A 16,312-nucleotide genomic window follows, 5' to 3' on the forward strand; every position below is an offset into this window, starting at 1 on the left:
CTCATGCACTGAAACTTTGGGTTAAAATGCTAGTCTGTTCTCCTAACATTCATGCATAATGGTCTGTTTCTGTACATAATAAAATATATTTATATATTTATATGTATTCTGTCTTCACGCCAAAACGTTTTTCATATATCACTTAGGAGGAATTGGTGTATACTGTCCCAGCCAGAGTATCTTCACACTGATTTTTTTTAAAGGAAAAATTAAAAAGTACCATTGGGTTTTCCCATGTCTCTCCTCCTCTCTTTGTCTCACTCCCCCAGAAGGATATCAATAAAAAGTAATTCAACAGGACCTGCACAGCACCATAACTGTCAGTCATTATTACTGTATAAATTTACAAAAGAAATCCATATAAGCAAAATATATAAAAACTACTTTGTTTTTTTTCCAGTGGAATTTATCCAAGTACAGTCTACGCTCCTATGAAAAGCTATCTTTATTTTTATTTTTTTGTCCCTCCCTGACTCTCTTTCCTGCCCTCCCTCACCTTCTCCTCCCAGGTCTCCATGATGCATCATCACAAGAAGGAAAGACTAATCAAGAAGAGGATGTACAAAATAATTACCAAAGTAATAACTCACCCAAGTTCTGGATGATGCATAATATGTAAAAACTTTGCATTCATGCAATATAGTTTTTTGTTAGGTTTTGCTTGGTTATTATTGTTATTGTCATTATTGTCATTATTATCCATCTGAAAGCAAACTAATGCCTTCTAGCTGGTTAAAAATTGACTGGCAAGATGGTAAACAGTGCAGCTCCCTTACTCAGAGAGGTGCTAAGCTGTATGGGCAGGTCAACGGCAAGCGTACAAGAACCCCAAAACCACTGCGGCTATTTGGGCAGAATGGTTGGCATCACACACTGGGCCAAAGCTGATCTGACTGAGGGTAAGTCAGCTGCCTTCTCTCTCACGAAATACTATAAAGCGCCTTTCCCCACAAAACACTTTCTGAACACTGGCTGGGATGCAAAATTGGCGACGGCTTGTTTGGTGAGGTAAAAATCCACCCTCTTGGTGTGCTGAGAATAAAAAGAAAGGCATACTCTTACATTTAGGAACAGAACCTGCTCAGGGACATTGTTGAGAACAGAATCAGAAACAACCAATTAACCAATCTTTAAAAAAATAATAATACAAAAACCAAACCAAACACAAACACAACCACTCTCCTCCTCATAAACTACCTCTTGAATCCAATTAGTTAGTAGATGCCGTAAGGACTGTAATATTCAAGTGCTCTTGGTATTTCAAGCCAAAATGGATCCAGATTTCTCACTGTGCATATATTGTTCCTGCTTTTCATATTAATAGGGAAACAGAGTGTAAAAAGGAACAATTAAAGCATTTTCCAGGGGCAGAGGGAGAATACACCCAGAGTGGTAGGTTTGGGGGTGGGGAAGGGGGGAACCCTGAAAAATAAAAGCCAGCCAAAAGCATCCATGAACCCATTACTATGTTGGTACACCATACACCATACAAGAATCCATATTGTCAGGGCTACACAGTGTGCTGTGAAACGGGATAGTGGCTGAACCAACTTCTCCAGAAGTTGGTGCTGGACCACCCCGTGACAGGAAGATTTTGCATCCTTCCGAAGGAGTTCCGTTCCCGGCAAGGCAGTTCGCCACTCCGCTTCTGGGGGCTCATTAACAGTCTCTGTTTCAATAGGAAAAAAGAAAGCAGGGCTGACAAAAGGTAATAAGCTGTAAACGGTATCCCTGTCCTTGCTGACAGTTGATTTTGGCAAAGGGTTTTCTTTTTTTCTTTTAGGACTCGTGTCAGGTGAAGGGCCTAGAAGGGGAAAAAACAGAAAAGAAAAGCAAAATTAAAAAGCAACAAGAGAAAACAAAACTGAGTTCAGCGAATACCCACAAACAGTCCAAATAGGCAGGTGATCATAAAGGCAAATTTCTAGGAAATTCAGTATTCTCTTGGGAAAACCCACACAGATTTTTCTCAAAGGTATTTCTCTGCAATGGCACAAAGGACATGCAACGTCAAGGCAAGGAGACACCTCTAACCCTCAGGACAGCTAATCAGTTTAATCTGGTATGCTCCCTAAAGCTTGCCCCTTTTCAAGCAGCTCCATTGGTTCTTGATAAGTTTCAAAGTGCAAGTGATTACCTACAAAGCCCTATACAATTAGGGTCTAACCTATTTTCGAGACCGCATCTCCTTCTACAAACCGGTGCAAGCATTAAGATCTGCTGGGGAGGTCCTACTGTCAGTCTCAAGCTTGGTTGGTGGGGGCGAGAGAGGGCCTTCTCGGTGGTGGCTCCCTGGCTCTGGAATACCCTCCCTAAAGAGGTTAGATGAGCCCCCTCTCTTCAGGCCTTCCGCGTGAGTCTAAAAACATGGCTCTTCAGATAGGCCTTTGATCCTGAGTAATCCATGGCCAATGTGATGAATCGGTGATAATACTAGCCCGCCCTTCGATTGATTGTTGGCCCGCAGGTTCCACTGCGTTTTAAAAATTGTATAATTGTCAATTTTTTGTAATTTTATCATTGAGATTTTAATGTGCTGTTGATTATACTTATGTCACTGTATTATGTATTGTTGTCTGCATGTGGCACTTGGAGTGCTTCTGTGAGCCGTCCCGAGTCCCTTTGAGGAGATGGTGGCGGGGTACAACTAAAAATTATTATTATTATTATCATTAAATAAAATGTCGAAAGTCAATAAAGTGCCTAGAATGGTAGGTCAAACTGGTGAGATGTCCTCGACATCACTTCTTTTCCATGCTGTGCTACTTATCAGGCACAGAGACACTAGCTAATAGATGTGGCACACTTGTGTGTGACTCTGCTTTTTGTGCATCATTGGCTGCAATGGGAAATTTGTTGAGGTGACAGCTAATTGTTCTCTGTGACATCATCAGGTTTTCATCCAGGAGAAAAGAACAAAAATAGTTTTGTATGCAATCAAAACTTTGCCAAGGATTCTATGAACAAGGAAATGGATGAATCCACACATTTGATTCTGTGTTTGTAACAGAGTCAGGCATCATTATGTCTGACTAGAAGAAATTCCTACATCTGTCAGGATGCATAGAGTAAGACAAAGCTGTGAAATTTTACTTTAAAAAGCCAACAGCGCATAGTTCCCAGGATCTGTCAACTTGAAAGTAATATTTCCAATTTCCAATCTCCGACTTAAAGACATTTGCTCCTACATAATCATCCTTAGGGCCACACAACGGAAGATACATTCCTTACTAAACTCTGGCAGTGGTCCTTTGGAAGGGTACTCCCTACGCTTGGAATCACCACTTACAAAGGCCCCACGTTATAGAGGCCTGCCACATTTCCATCAGAAGGAACACAGAAAAGGAATATGTGGGCAAAAGTGGTCGCTTAAGCAGCTGAGGGGGAAAAGGAAGGGGCCTGAGGCCAGGAATTATGGGAGTTGAAGTCCAAAAACACCTGGAAGACCCAAGTTTGCCCGTGCCTGCTTTAGACAGAAAAAAATTGAGACTTGAAGGAGACTTTGGCAAAATGCCACCTTGGTGGACTTAACATTTATCTCAACCCAGTTTTATTTATGAAATGGAAGCAGCAACAGATGTAAACAGCACTTAAATGAGGCAGCCATTTAAAAGTTAACATTATCCTTCCAACTCAAAACACACTGGTAAAAATTGTGGGAAATTGAAATTGGAATAATTCCATTGAAGAGTTGCTTCTATCTGTGTCTACCAAATAGGCTTACCATAAGAGGGAGTCCACTGACAACTCAGATAAGTTGTTCCCCCTCAAATTTACACCAGCCCCTGTTAATTCCTATTAAGTAGACAGACATTGTTGAGGTGGGAGAATACTTTTGGGGCTATATCTCTGCAAATCCTTCAGTCAGCCTAGCCACTGGATAAGGGATTCACCCTGGCTCCTCTGATAACAAGGCAGCCTTAGGACCTCACAACATAATCTGTGCTTTTAAGTACTTTATATGAATACATGAGATAACATTTAGCAGACCTGAGTTCACATGTAGACAATGCAAAGGTTTTAATCTTTTGGAGGCCAGCGTTCAAATTGTGAAGATACTACTTTTCAAAAAAGCTTTCATAGCCAAAATACAGTTTGTAATTCAAGCCACAACTGTTCATTTAATGATATTAAAGGTAAATGTTTGCCCTGACATTAAGTCTAGTCATGTCTGACTCTGGGGGTGGTGCTCATCTCTATTTCTGAGCTGGCGTTGTACATAGACACCTCCGAGGTCATGTGGCCAACTTGACTGCATGGAGTGTCGTTACCTTCCCGCAGAAGCGGTACCTATTGATCTACTCACATTTGCATATTTTCAAACCGCAAGGTTGGTAGAAGCTGTGCCTAACACCGGGAGCTCACCCTGCTCCCTGGATTCAAACCACCAACCTTTCGGTCAGCAAGTTCAGCAGCTTAGTGGCTTAACCCACTGTGCCACCAGGGGCCACTTTTAATTATATAGGCATTAATGACATAAGTCAATTTAATGATAGAAGAATGAAATCTGGTGCAGGCAGACCTGACATGATGAAATCTCTCAGATGTGGAGCCAACGGTACTTTCAAACAGCATTGGTCATTTTTCAATATGGTTTCCCCGAAAACAAATGGGACAATATTATCCCATGCAAAAGACATGAGAGCTCTAGCTCCTGTAAAAATTGTAAGAGCCAAAATTGTCAGGATTGTGTATACAGACATTTGGAACAATATTCCATGCAGGAAGAAGCCAGGATAGTAGAGTGGACTGAGTGTTGGAGTAGGATCAAATATTTCCCACCTCAAAATGAGGGTCTGAATCCCCACATGGCCAGGGAAAATCACACTCTTTCAGTCTGAGAACAGTGTTCAAATCTCCTCTCAGCTGCAGAAGGAAAACACAAACCCCCTTTGCATAAATGTTGACAAGAAGACCCCGTGACAGGTGTGCCTTAAGGTCACCATAAGTCAGAAACGACTTGAAAGCACACCTCAACAACAGGGTAGTGGCAATCCCCTTGCCCTCAAGTGGAAGGGGATAGATCATAACATTAGACACATTTTCTCTCCCTAAACTAAAACTCTGCAAACCTATGAGATGTTGAAGGACAAAGGCTGAGATTCTGCAGGAGGCTACAATGCATGATTTTATAATGATACAGTTATGAAACCAACATGATTTGCAATCATGCTAGTGAATTGCAACATTGCGCAACAGGACACTTAGTAGGACATTCTGCTCTACAACAGGGCCTCCCATTGTGCAATGTCTCCTGTTGTGCATCAGGTCATGTGCACTGGGTCACACTATGCTGCGTGATCATTGCACAATAGTCCTGTAGATTTAGCTACATCTCTACTCCCCGTTATAATCCACCTTGCTGTAAGTATCTTACAGGATGTAAACTATAGTTCATTTTCCCTGTCAACAGAAGTTAAGGGACAATTCACATGGCCAGCTAGAAGTTATCATTAATTAACTCTAAAGCAGTGGTTCTCAACCTGTGGGTCCCCAGATGTTTTGGCCTGCACAACTCCCAGAAATCCTAGCTAGTTTACCAGCTGTTAAGATTTCTGGGAGTGGAAGGCCAAAACATCTAGAGACCCACAGGTTGAGAACCACTGCTCTAGAGCATTGTAGGTGTTTTGTTATGTAGTGAAATTTATAATAAGCAACACATTATTTCTGGGTGACAGCCTTGCTGAACTTTTGCATAAACACAAAAACAATTACAACCAAATTATATTTTCTGCATTAAAATGACAATAACCTGCAAGCACAGATGTTTTGAGCAACTTGTGAGCCCTCACTTTTAATTTATCTCAGGCCCAGTACCCTGATCTGGAGGCCTACATATTCTTTACTGTCGTGGTTACTTCATGCTTATAATGCTTAGACTGGAAAGGCTGTTTCATCTTGGAGTGGCATAACCTCAGTCCACCACATTTATCTCAGAATTGCATTCTCCAAACTCCAAAGGCAGTTGAAGTGGCAGGAGAGAAGCCTTGAAGGATTACCTAATGCATATTACTGCACCCGTTTGGATCCCGCAGGTGCTAATTATGTTGTACTGGAAATCTGTCCAAAATGGAAAGGTGACGCACTACTGTTTCCCCAAGTGCAAGGTACAGTAAATCTGCTGCTGGCTGAATGCATTTGGGCTCATCTGCAGGAAAGTTGTAAAACTTGATCTAAAGCAAATATTTTTTTAAAAGAAGAATATTGGAGGATATGAGACTCTCCAACCCCACACCCAGTTCTCGTATGGCTAAAAAAAAAAAAAAAGCAAAAGATGAAGGACAGCTATGAGGAATCCAGAAGACTTGAGATTTTTTTTCCTTATAAATGAATAAATGGCTCAAAATAAGTTCTCAATAAAGCAAGGACATTTAAGTCTAGAGAGATTTAGATAAGAACTACCGATATATGGCTTTTTAACCAGGAAGACTGTATATTTTTGATTAAAGAGATGCAAAATTAGAATTAAAAATGCGTATCACTTGAATAAACTTATTTGCCAGTAAAATTCTGCAGCCTCACAGGTTTAAGGCATTGCTAGTTTTCAAAGTGATCTTGGAAACAGCATGGTAAAAGATAGTTATAAATCAAGGGATGGAATCCTGTTCATGGCTTACTGGTGTAATCTCTCATTATTCCAGCGTATGTACTTTTTCAGTTATTACAGAAGTTACCATTATTCAACACCACTTTGAGCAACATTCTTCACTTACAATTTTGGTTTGATAGAAATACTTTGTGTCTCAACTGAGATAACAGGAAAGTGGTAACAATAACAACAATGTATTGTCGAAGGCTTTCATTGCCAGAATCACTGGGTTGTTGTGAGTTTTCCGGGCTGCATGGTCATTGTTCCAGAAGCATTCTCTCTTGATGTTTTTCCCATATCTATGGTAAGCGACTTCCCTTTTGGCATTCAGAAAAAAATTGAAGACCTGGATATGGGACCAAGCTTTTGGATATTCTGGCAGCTAAGGAAAGATCTAACGATAAACAAGGGCGAACGGAATGGAATAGATAAACGGATTCTGAACACTGAGCATGAGATTGTTTTGCTATTTTACTATGTATTAATGTCTTTAACTTGTTAATCGTTTAAATTGCTTTTATGTATTGTTTGTTTATTGATTTAGGCATCGACTTGTGCCTTCGTTTGTAAGCCGCCCCGAGTCCCCCCTCGGGGGTGAGAAGGGCGGGGTAGAAGTAATTGAAATAAATAAATAAATAAATAAATAAATAAATAAATAAGCATCCTCAGAAGTTGTGAGATCTGTTATTGGGTTGTTTAGAGTTTTCTGGGCTGTATGGCCATGTTCCAGAAGCATTCTCTTTTGATGTTTTGCCCATATCTATGGCAGGTATTCCCCAGGTAATGCCTGGGGAAATCCTTCTTTCTTTGTGAATTGTCCAGGGTGGGAGAAAGATGGATTCTCCCAGGCAGTAAAAAGCCATACCTTACCTTGTTAGGTCATTAAATACTCATAATCAGGGGAATTCCAGACAAGGAACAATCAGGGCCAACTAATCACCTCCCAACAAAGGATTCCCCCAGGCTGGAAGCAGCCAGACCTTGAAAACTGCTAAACCATTAAATTGTAGCCAATTGCTACATTCACACCTACCTCGAGCAGGCATGAGTTCTTCCTCCCACCCTGGACATTCCACAGATATATAAACCCCATTTTCCTAGTTTCCAACAGACCTCACAACATCTGAGGATGCCTGAGATAGATGCAGGCCAAATGTCAGGAGAGAATGCTTCTGGAACATGGGCATATAGCCCAGAAAACTCACAACAACCTAATAACAACAATAATAAAGAGCATCCCACAGATGGGACTCCCAGGCATCATCCAGTCAAGGGAAAGAAACAGATGCTCTCCCAGTATAGTTCCAGGGCAGAAGCTGGTCTTTTTTATCCCCAACAGTCAGATTTCTGCTCTGCCAGTTGGCTCTCAGCCAAAGAGTCCTGGCAATTTAGTGCAGCCTTGAAAGAATTTGGTCCCTACACACCATAGTCACAGAGGTACTGGGTGGTCTCAGCAAGTCAATATCTTCCACTTTCAGTTCCTCATCCATTAAAGTCATGAAACATTAGCAACGTGGCTTGTAGGGATGCTGTGAACAAGAGTGATGACTGTAGACTATTTCGTGCTGCCCAATTCATAATCCAGGCAAGACAGATATTAGTCAGAAGCAAAACAGAAATAAAAAGGCTATTAATATCTTCCATGGTGGTGGGATTGAATGATCCAGTGAGGAAAGAGACTATGTTGATGGGAACAGTGCCACTCACTGCTAAGGTCTCCCATGTCAGACAGGCTTTCACTGAGGAGCCATACTAAAGGTACTAAATGGCCATTGGGCAGTAATAGTGGAAGACCCTGGCAGCTGATCTCTCAGATACAACAGCAGTAGCACCATAGTTAGTGCTTATTAGTACTGCGCAGAAAGAGGAACAGAAAAGCCCCTTTGAATGACTTTTTAATTGAAAAACCTATGAAGGTGCCAGAGGATGAGATTCCCAGAACATAAGACACTCAATGAGCTACTGGGGAAGAGCAGAAGACATGTACATGACGTGCTAATGGGTAATGACTTCAGCCAAAAGGACGCTCAGCTGTTGATGTGCTCAGAGGTGAAAGGAAAAGTCCAAAGCTGCACAATGCATATTTTAGGAACATGGAATGTGAGGCGCATGAATAAGAAGCTGCACATTGTAAAACAAGAAACCGAACACATAAACACTGTAATACTTGGGTTTTCTTTTTTGTGTCAGGAGTGACTTGAGAAACTGCAAGTTGTTTCTGGTGTGAGAGAATTGGCCGTCTGCAAGAACATTGCCCAGGGGATGCCTGGATGTTTTTTTTATGTTTTACCATCATTGTGGGAGGCTTCCCTCATGTCCCCACATGGGGAGCTGGGGCTGACAGAGGGAGCTCATCCGCGCTCTCCTCGTATTTGAACCTTCAACCTTTAGTCCTCCCGGCATAACGGTTTAACCTATTGCACCTCCAGGGGCTCCTTTCAAGCTAAAGTGGACAGAAATGAAACATTTTGAGTCAGATAATTACACAGTGTTTACTCAGAAACACTGTGCTCCATGCAGTCATGCCGGCCACATGACCTTGGAGGTGTCTACGGACAATGCCGGCTCTTCGGCTTAGAAATGGAAATGAGCACCAACTCCCAGAGTTGGACACAACTAGACTTAATGTCAGCGGAAAACCTTTACCTTACTTAGAAAAAGAAGCACGAATAGTTAAGAGGGATGTAGCAAATGCAGTGAATGATATAATGCAAAGTCTGGCCAAATTGTATCAACAGGACTTCAGAGAATACCCATCAATATAATAACCACAATCCAAGTTTATGCTCCAACTGTAGAGGCAGAGAAGACATGGAAAGATGCTACCTCCAAGCCCAGGAGAAAACTGATCACATACCAAATCAGGGCATGTCGATAGGTGATAGGAATGTGAAAGTAGGAAACAGGGCAGAATCAAAGACTGTGGGAGAATTTGGCCTAGGATAAAGAAATGAAGCAGAACAACAACTGGGAATTTTGTGAAGCCAACAGTTTGTTCATTGTAAACGCATGCAATCAAAGAAGCAACTGCATACATAGACATCAGCTGAAGGTCATTGTAGAAATCAGACAAACTACATAACTGCAAGCAAAAGATCCATTTTCTGTCAAAATATACTGGATGGGGTTACACCTCTTCACAAAGAAAATCTCCGACTTGCAGGTTGGGCATATTTCTGGATTCAATTCTAAGCCTGAGTGCTTAGGTTTCAGCAGTGACCATGAGTGCATTTGAACAGGTAAAACTACTGTGCCAACTGCGTACTTTCCTTGAGATGTCAGATCTGTTTTGTGACAAATGACGTGGTTACATCCCATTTGGACTATTGTAACACACTCTACGGAGGGCTGCTTTTGGAAACTTTTCAGAAACTTCAGCTAGTTATAGGGAGCATATTCTTGTTAAAACAACTTCACTGGCTAACCTTTTATTTCTGGGCACAATTTAAAATGCTGGCCACGAGCTATAAAACTCTACACAGCTTAGGTCCAGACTGTCTGGACTATCTCCCCATACAAACTTACCAGACTCCAAAGATCATCCGTGGAAGGCTTTTCTCTTGACCCTGCTACTATTACAAGCTTCCTTGGTGAGGGCAGAGAGAGCCTTCTCAGTGGCTCTGAAACCCTTCCATAGGAAGAGATGTTGCCCCATTCCCTGCTTTCCTTTTGCTATCAGACAATGACATATTTGTTTGCAAGCTTTTAATGCAGGGAGTCTTTTACTGGATGTTTTATTCTTATTTTGATATCTTTGTTGTTAAAGAGATTTCAAATTTTTATTATGGTGATTTTAATTGTTTTTAAATTGTATTGTAAATGGTTTCAATGAACTATCTCTGGAAGATACCTTGGGTGACACTTGGGGAGAAATGCACCATATAAATTAAACACATGCTTACAAGACCAGGAGCAGATTGCAGCACAGACCATGTACTACTAATATAAAAAATCAGAATAAAGCTAGGAACACCCAATCAATCACTGTGTCAAAATACAACCTGAAGAACATCCCTGTAGAATCTAGTGTAAAAATAGATTTGCACTATTAAGCCCAATTGACCAGAAGCCAGATGAACCCTGGAGTGAAGCCAGGGACATTGTGAAACAGGAATGCAAATAGACACTATCTGCTGCCAAAAAGAAAGAGAAGCCTCAACGGATAACAGATGTAACTCTTCAAGCAGTTAAGGACAGATGAGAAGCAAAAAGGGACAGAAATAAAGTCAGATCTCTGAATACAACTGTTCAGTTTTTTTTCCCTGTCAGGAGTGACTTGAGAAACTGCAAGTTGCTTCTGGAGTGAGAGAATTAGCCATCTGCAAGGACGTTGCCCAGGGGATGCCTGGATATTTAGATGTTTTATCATCCTTATGAGAGGCTTCTCTCATGTCCTTCCCTCATGTCTCATGGAGAGCTGGAGCTGACAGAGGGAGCTCATCCATGTTCTCCCTGGCAGGACTGAAGACCAACAAGTCAGATTTGAATCCAGGGAGAGTGCAGATGAGCTCCCTCTGTCAGCTCAAGCTCCCCATGCGGGGACATGAGAGAAGCCTCCCACAAGGATGGTAAAACATCAAAACATCCGGATGTGCCCTGAGCAATGTCCTTGCAGATGGCCAATTCTCACACCAGAAGCGACTTGCAGTTTCTCAAGCTGTTCCTGACATAACAAAAACAAAAAAGAAATGAGAAGGCATGACTCATTGGAAAAGGTAATAGTGCTTGGTAAGGTGGAAGGCAATGGAAAAAGAAGAAGACTGGATTACAGGTGGACAGACTCAATCAGGGAAGCCACAACTTTGACTCTGCAAGTTTTAAGTAGGGCTGCTTAATGACAAGGTGACTTGGATGTCTCTCATTTATAGATGCACTATCAGTCAAAGTCAGTTTGATGGCAGTTAAAAAAAATTCGTCTGTGGATGTACTACAAATGTGAACAAAAGACCTGTGTGATAACCAATATAGACTGGGGAAATCCTGTAGGTTAGCCTGCTCCAAACTGGTGCCCTCCAGATGTACAACTTCCTCATTGTTTCCACTGAGCTCACTTAAGGGTGTTGCTGGCGGGGATTGATGGGAGTTGTACTCCCAACAATTTGAAGGTCATCAAGTTGAAAAGTCTGGTGCATGTAGAGCAACAGAGATAATTTTATCTGACATGATCTTTAGAAAATGCACAAATATTCATGAAGACAGACTTCTGAATTAGTCTTAATGAGTCCTAATTTGGCATTCCGCAGGAAACACAGCCTTTCTGCTACATGAATTTTCAGGACTGCCGTTCTTCCTCTGTTATACTGTGGAAGCATATATCTTACCGTGATTATGATTAAAACAACCCTTCCTGCAGTGGAAGGCTCTCATTTGCTAATGCGGTTAAATGAATCTGAGAGGTCAAAAAGCCAAGGCATACCCTGCAAAAGGCAGCAGCAATGTCTCCTTGATGTCTCACAGGGAAGGCAAAAATAAATAAATCCAAGATTGTTAATAATACCCATCTCAAAAGGGAAAGTATAATAAAAGGCACGCCCATCAATCAAGTGCCTCTGCTCCTCCACAAATTCCTTCTCCATTCAGATGAGGAAAAGAGAATTTTAAACCATGGCAGGGCATACCAAAAAAATACGGAAAGGGGAAATACCAAATGCAGAATTAAACTGGAGACCAGATAGGTAGGCAAACAGATTGGTCTTTCCTCAAGGAAGATTTCTTTTTTTGGGGATGAGAACTAAAGTCACATCATGTCATTATGTGCAAAATAAAAACCAGTCTGAAGCAGCTCAGTTTATTCTGGGGTGCCGACATCACAGCACAGAATTTCCAATCTGCATTTGATATTAAGCAATTAAAGAATGTGTTATACCATCCATGGCACCAATTCTCAAATGCTAATGTTCGCCTCTGCAACCAAGGGAATAATGACTAGACTCTCCCACATGTGACTGTGTGTGTCTGTGTCTTCAAGTTTCCTGTCCACTTATGGGGACTGCAGGAATTCTTTAGGTCAGTGATTCTCAACCTGTGGGTCCCCAGGTATTTTGGTCTTCAACTCCCAGAAATCCTAACAGATGTCAAACTAGGTGGGATTTCTGGGAGCTGTAGGCTTCTTGCAGGAACACCTAAGCAAGTGAGAGTCCAAAAGTGGCAGGCAAAAACCTGGAACCTCAAGCCATGGCTGATACAAACTGAACAAACTGTGTTCGGGCACCACGAGATGCAGAGACAACCTTTAGAAATGAGGCCACATGAGAGTGTGGAGAAGAGCAAACCACAGACCACTTATTACAATGCAGGCTGAGCCCTGCCACATGCACAATGGAGGACCTTCTTATATCAACACCAGAGGCACTCCAAGTGGTCAGCTACTGGTCAAATGACATTTAATATCATGCCAAGTTTTTAAACTCTGTGTTTTTTTTCCCAATACAACTTCACCCTTGGTTCACTTCAGATATGATAAATAATTAATTAATATCGATCTACCTGCAGTAATTCAAATGGGTCTATTCTACATGGGACCAGCCACTGGATTTAGGCTCTTGTGTTGGGGCAATCTGTGACTTAATTTGTGACCTATAAATGTACACTATTGCTAAAACGGGGGCATTGATATATCACTGCATTTGTGGGAAACAATGCATTACTCCATACATTGAAAAGACCTTGCTTGCTTCTCTATCTGTGCAGTATAATGATTACAGTGATAAAGAGACATCACACTCCATGACTGTCACTTTATCCGAACTGAGAATTCATATATTGAATTTTTTTAAGTTCTATTGTCAAAGGCTTTTGTGGCCAGAATCACTGGTTTGTTGTAGGTTTTTGGGGCTATATGGCTATGTTCTAGAAGCATTCTCTCCTGACGTTTCACCTGCATCTATGACAGGCATCCTCAGAGGTTGTCACTTAAAGGCACAAATATACACAACATCAGTAGCAGTCTGCTCCACACTACTCTGAAGAGAATTGTGTTGTTTCTTTATGAACTGCTAGCAGGCAAAACGTCAAGAGAGAATCCTTCTAGAACATGACCATATAGCCTGAACAACCTACAACAACCCAGTTCTAGGACAGGTTTGTTAGGTCCACAGCAAGAGATAATGCATTTGCCTTCAATACAAAATGAAGTGTAACACAATTCTCCTGGCTGTTTTTCCACTCATAAATCAAGTCCTGTATGGAGAGACACAACAGCACAGGATTTGCATCATCTTTCAGTGCTTTGGAGCAATTACAGGTATGGGATCTTCCTTCACCACCCGCAAAGTTGATCCATGCTTAAAAGACAGCATACTATAGATCTATAGTCCCACAAGCTTTTTAATGAAAAAAGGGATTACTATTCAAAGGGAAACATACATTGAAAAACCTGCAACTCAAAGGGAATTATTGTGAAGAGCAAAGACCAAACTGGGATAAATGGTACTGTAACATTCAGAGAATATTTGTTAGGTAGTGATGTTCTACAAAATGAAGCTAACACTGTTGAGATAAGAAATAATGGACTAGAAAGTCCACCTGATGCTGTTCTGCTTGTCCTAAAAATACCAAGAGATGCTGTCATCTTGTGAGAGGGAGCCATCCCATAATTTTGGCATCGGCAGGAACAGCCAGATTCCAATTATCTTTACTGAATCACACGAGCAGCATAATGGCCCTTAAAAAGCATAAGAGAAAATCTCAAATTATGGATGGCCTATTACTATATTACATTATGTTGTAATGTATCATATTAGGCATTCACAAATCCACTCCGCAGCTTGCCAGGGACTGGTCCAGGGCTCTCTGGGAAGCAGGATGATGCCCGGCAGCAGACACATCTCCTCCCAAAGGAACCCGTTTTTTGCTGCGCTAGCAGTTCATAAAGAAACAACACCATTCTCTTCAGAGTCGAGTGAGACAGACTGCAACTGATGTTGTGTTTGTGTATGTTTGTACCTTCAAGTGGCCTGTCAATGTATGGTTATGCCATAGGGTTATTCAAGGAATACTTAAGAGGCGGTTTTGCCAGTTCCTTCCTGTGAAATGTAACTTACAGCAGCTGGTAATCGTTGGTGGTCTTCATCTAAGCCAGTGGTTCTCAACCTGTGGGTCCTGTACATTGATAGGAATGTAAAAGCAGGAAACAGGGCAGAATCAAAGACTGTGAGAGAATTTGTCCAAGGGCAGTGTTTCTCAACCTGTGGTCCCTAGGTGTTTTGGCCTACAACTCCCAGAAATCCCAGCCAGTTTACCAGGATTTCTGAGAGTTGAAGGGTAAAATATTTGGGGACCAACAGGTTGAGAACCACTGAAAGCTATAACTAAGGCTGGCTTTGCTTAGTTTCCAAGATCAGCTGGGATCTGATGCAAACTCCTATTGATGCTACCTTCTCTTTTCCTTATTCCATTTGATTGCATGATTTTAAATAAGTGGTTTTAAGGTTAAACCGCTGAACTGCTAACCTTGCCAACTGAAAGGTCGCAGGTTCGAATCCGGGGAGCCCCAACTTCTGGCAACCTAGCCATTCGAAAACATGCAAATATGAGTAGATCAATAGATACTGCTCCGATGGGAAGGTAACAGCGCTCCATGCAGTCATGCCAGCCACATGACCTTGGAGGTGTCTATGTACAACAGTGGGTCTTTGCCTTAGAAATGGAGATGAGCACCAACCCCCAGAGTTGGACATGATTGGACTTAATGTCAGGGGGAAACCTTTACCTTTATCTATGTTTTTAATTATTGTTTTAATGTATATGTTTATTTTACTATGTATGTTCGTAGGGCATGGAATCACTACTTATATATGTAAGCCACCTTGTGTCCCCTATGGGGTTGAGAAGGGTGGGGAATAAATAAATAAATAGTCCAGTGAACAAAAAAACTCCAAATCCCTCTCAACGTCAACCTGTGTGTATTGGGGTGTAGGGAAGGTCTTCCAAGTTCTGCAGTTGAATTTGGTCCTCTGGGATTCCCTAGATAGCTATGCTCTTCTTCCCCATGATGCTATTGTTTGGCGATTTCCAAGTTTTCAGGGAGACTCCCCCCCCCCCCCAACAAAAATGTCACAAGCCATGTCTGAGGCTTTGTGACTTTGCAAAAAGAGCTTCAAACCAAACTATGTTGGTATTTTTGGAACCACCTTTTTCCCCATGCACAAAAGGAGCCCCCTGAAACAGATTTCAGCACCATGCAGAAAAATAGTTCTCCAAGAAAAAAGAAATGATTGGTGGCCATAACAAATAATGGATAGCTAGTGGATCAAGTCAGCATTTGTGGGCTATTAGTAACTGATTCATCACTAATTTTTTAACCAGCACTTGCCTCAGAGACTGTATGTTTTTGAACTTATTTTCCTTCAAACAACACTATTATTGTGTTGTTGAAGACTTTCATGGGCGAATCACTGGGTAGCTGAGTTTTCCATGCTGTATGGCCATGTTCCAGAAGCATTATCTCCTGATGTTTCACTCGTATCTATGGCAGGCGTCCTCAGAGGTTGTGAGGTCTGCTGGAAATTAGGCAAGTGGGGTTTATATATCTGTGAAAGGTCCAGGGTGGAAGAAAGAACTCTTGTCTGCTTGAGGCAAGTGTGAATGTTGGATTTGACCAGCTTGATTCCCATCGAATGGCCTTGCAGCTACAAAGCCTGGCTGCTTCCTGCCTGGCTGTTTCCAACAGACCTCACAATCTCTGAGGATGCTTGCCATAGATGTGAGTGAAACATCAGGAGA

At 41.7% G+C, this 16,312-nt stretch overlaps 1 protein-coding gene across 1 annotated transcript in view; it reads right to left on the reverse strand.

The window, feature by feature from the left end:
* Window positions 1-1,715: 1,715 nt before the first annotated feature.
* The window catches only part of FOXO3 (forkhead box O3), a 129,145-nt gene continuing 114,548 nt past the window's right edge, over window positions 1,716-16,312 (reverse strand). Inside the window, exon 3 of the mRNA XM_060753134.2 lies at window positions 1,716-1,804. The gene's annotated coding sequence lies outside the window, so the exon portion shown is untranslated. The remainder of the gene's footprint in view (window positions 1,805-16,312) is intronic.

Source organism: Anolis sagrei, chromosome 1 (genome assembly GCF_037176765.1).
Source record: "Anolis sagrei isolate rAnoSag1 chromosome 1, rAnoSag1.mat, whole genome shotgun sequence".
Lineage (NCBI taxonomy): Eukaryota > Metazoa > Chordata > Lepidosauria > Squamata > Dactyloidae > Anolis > Anolis sagrei.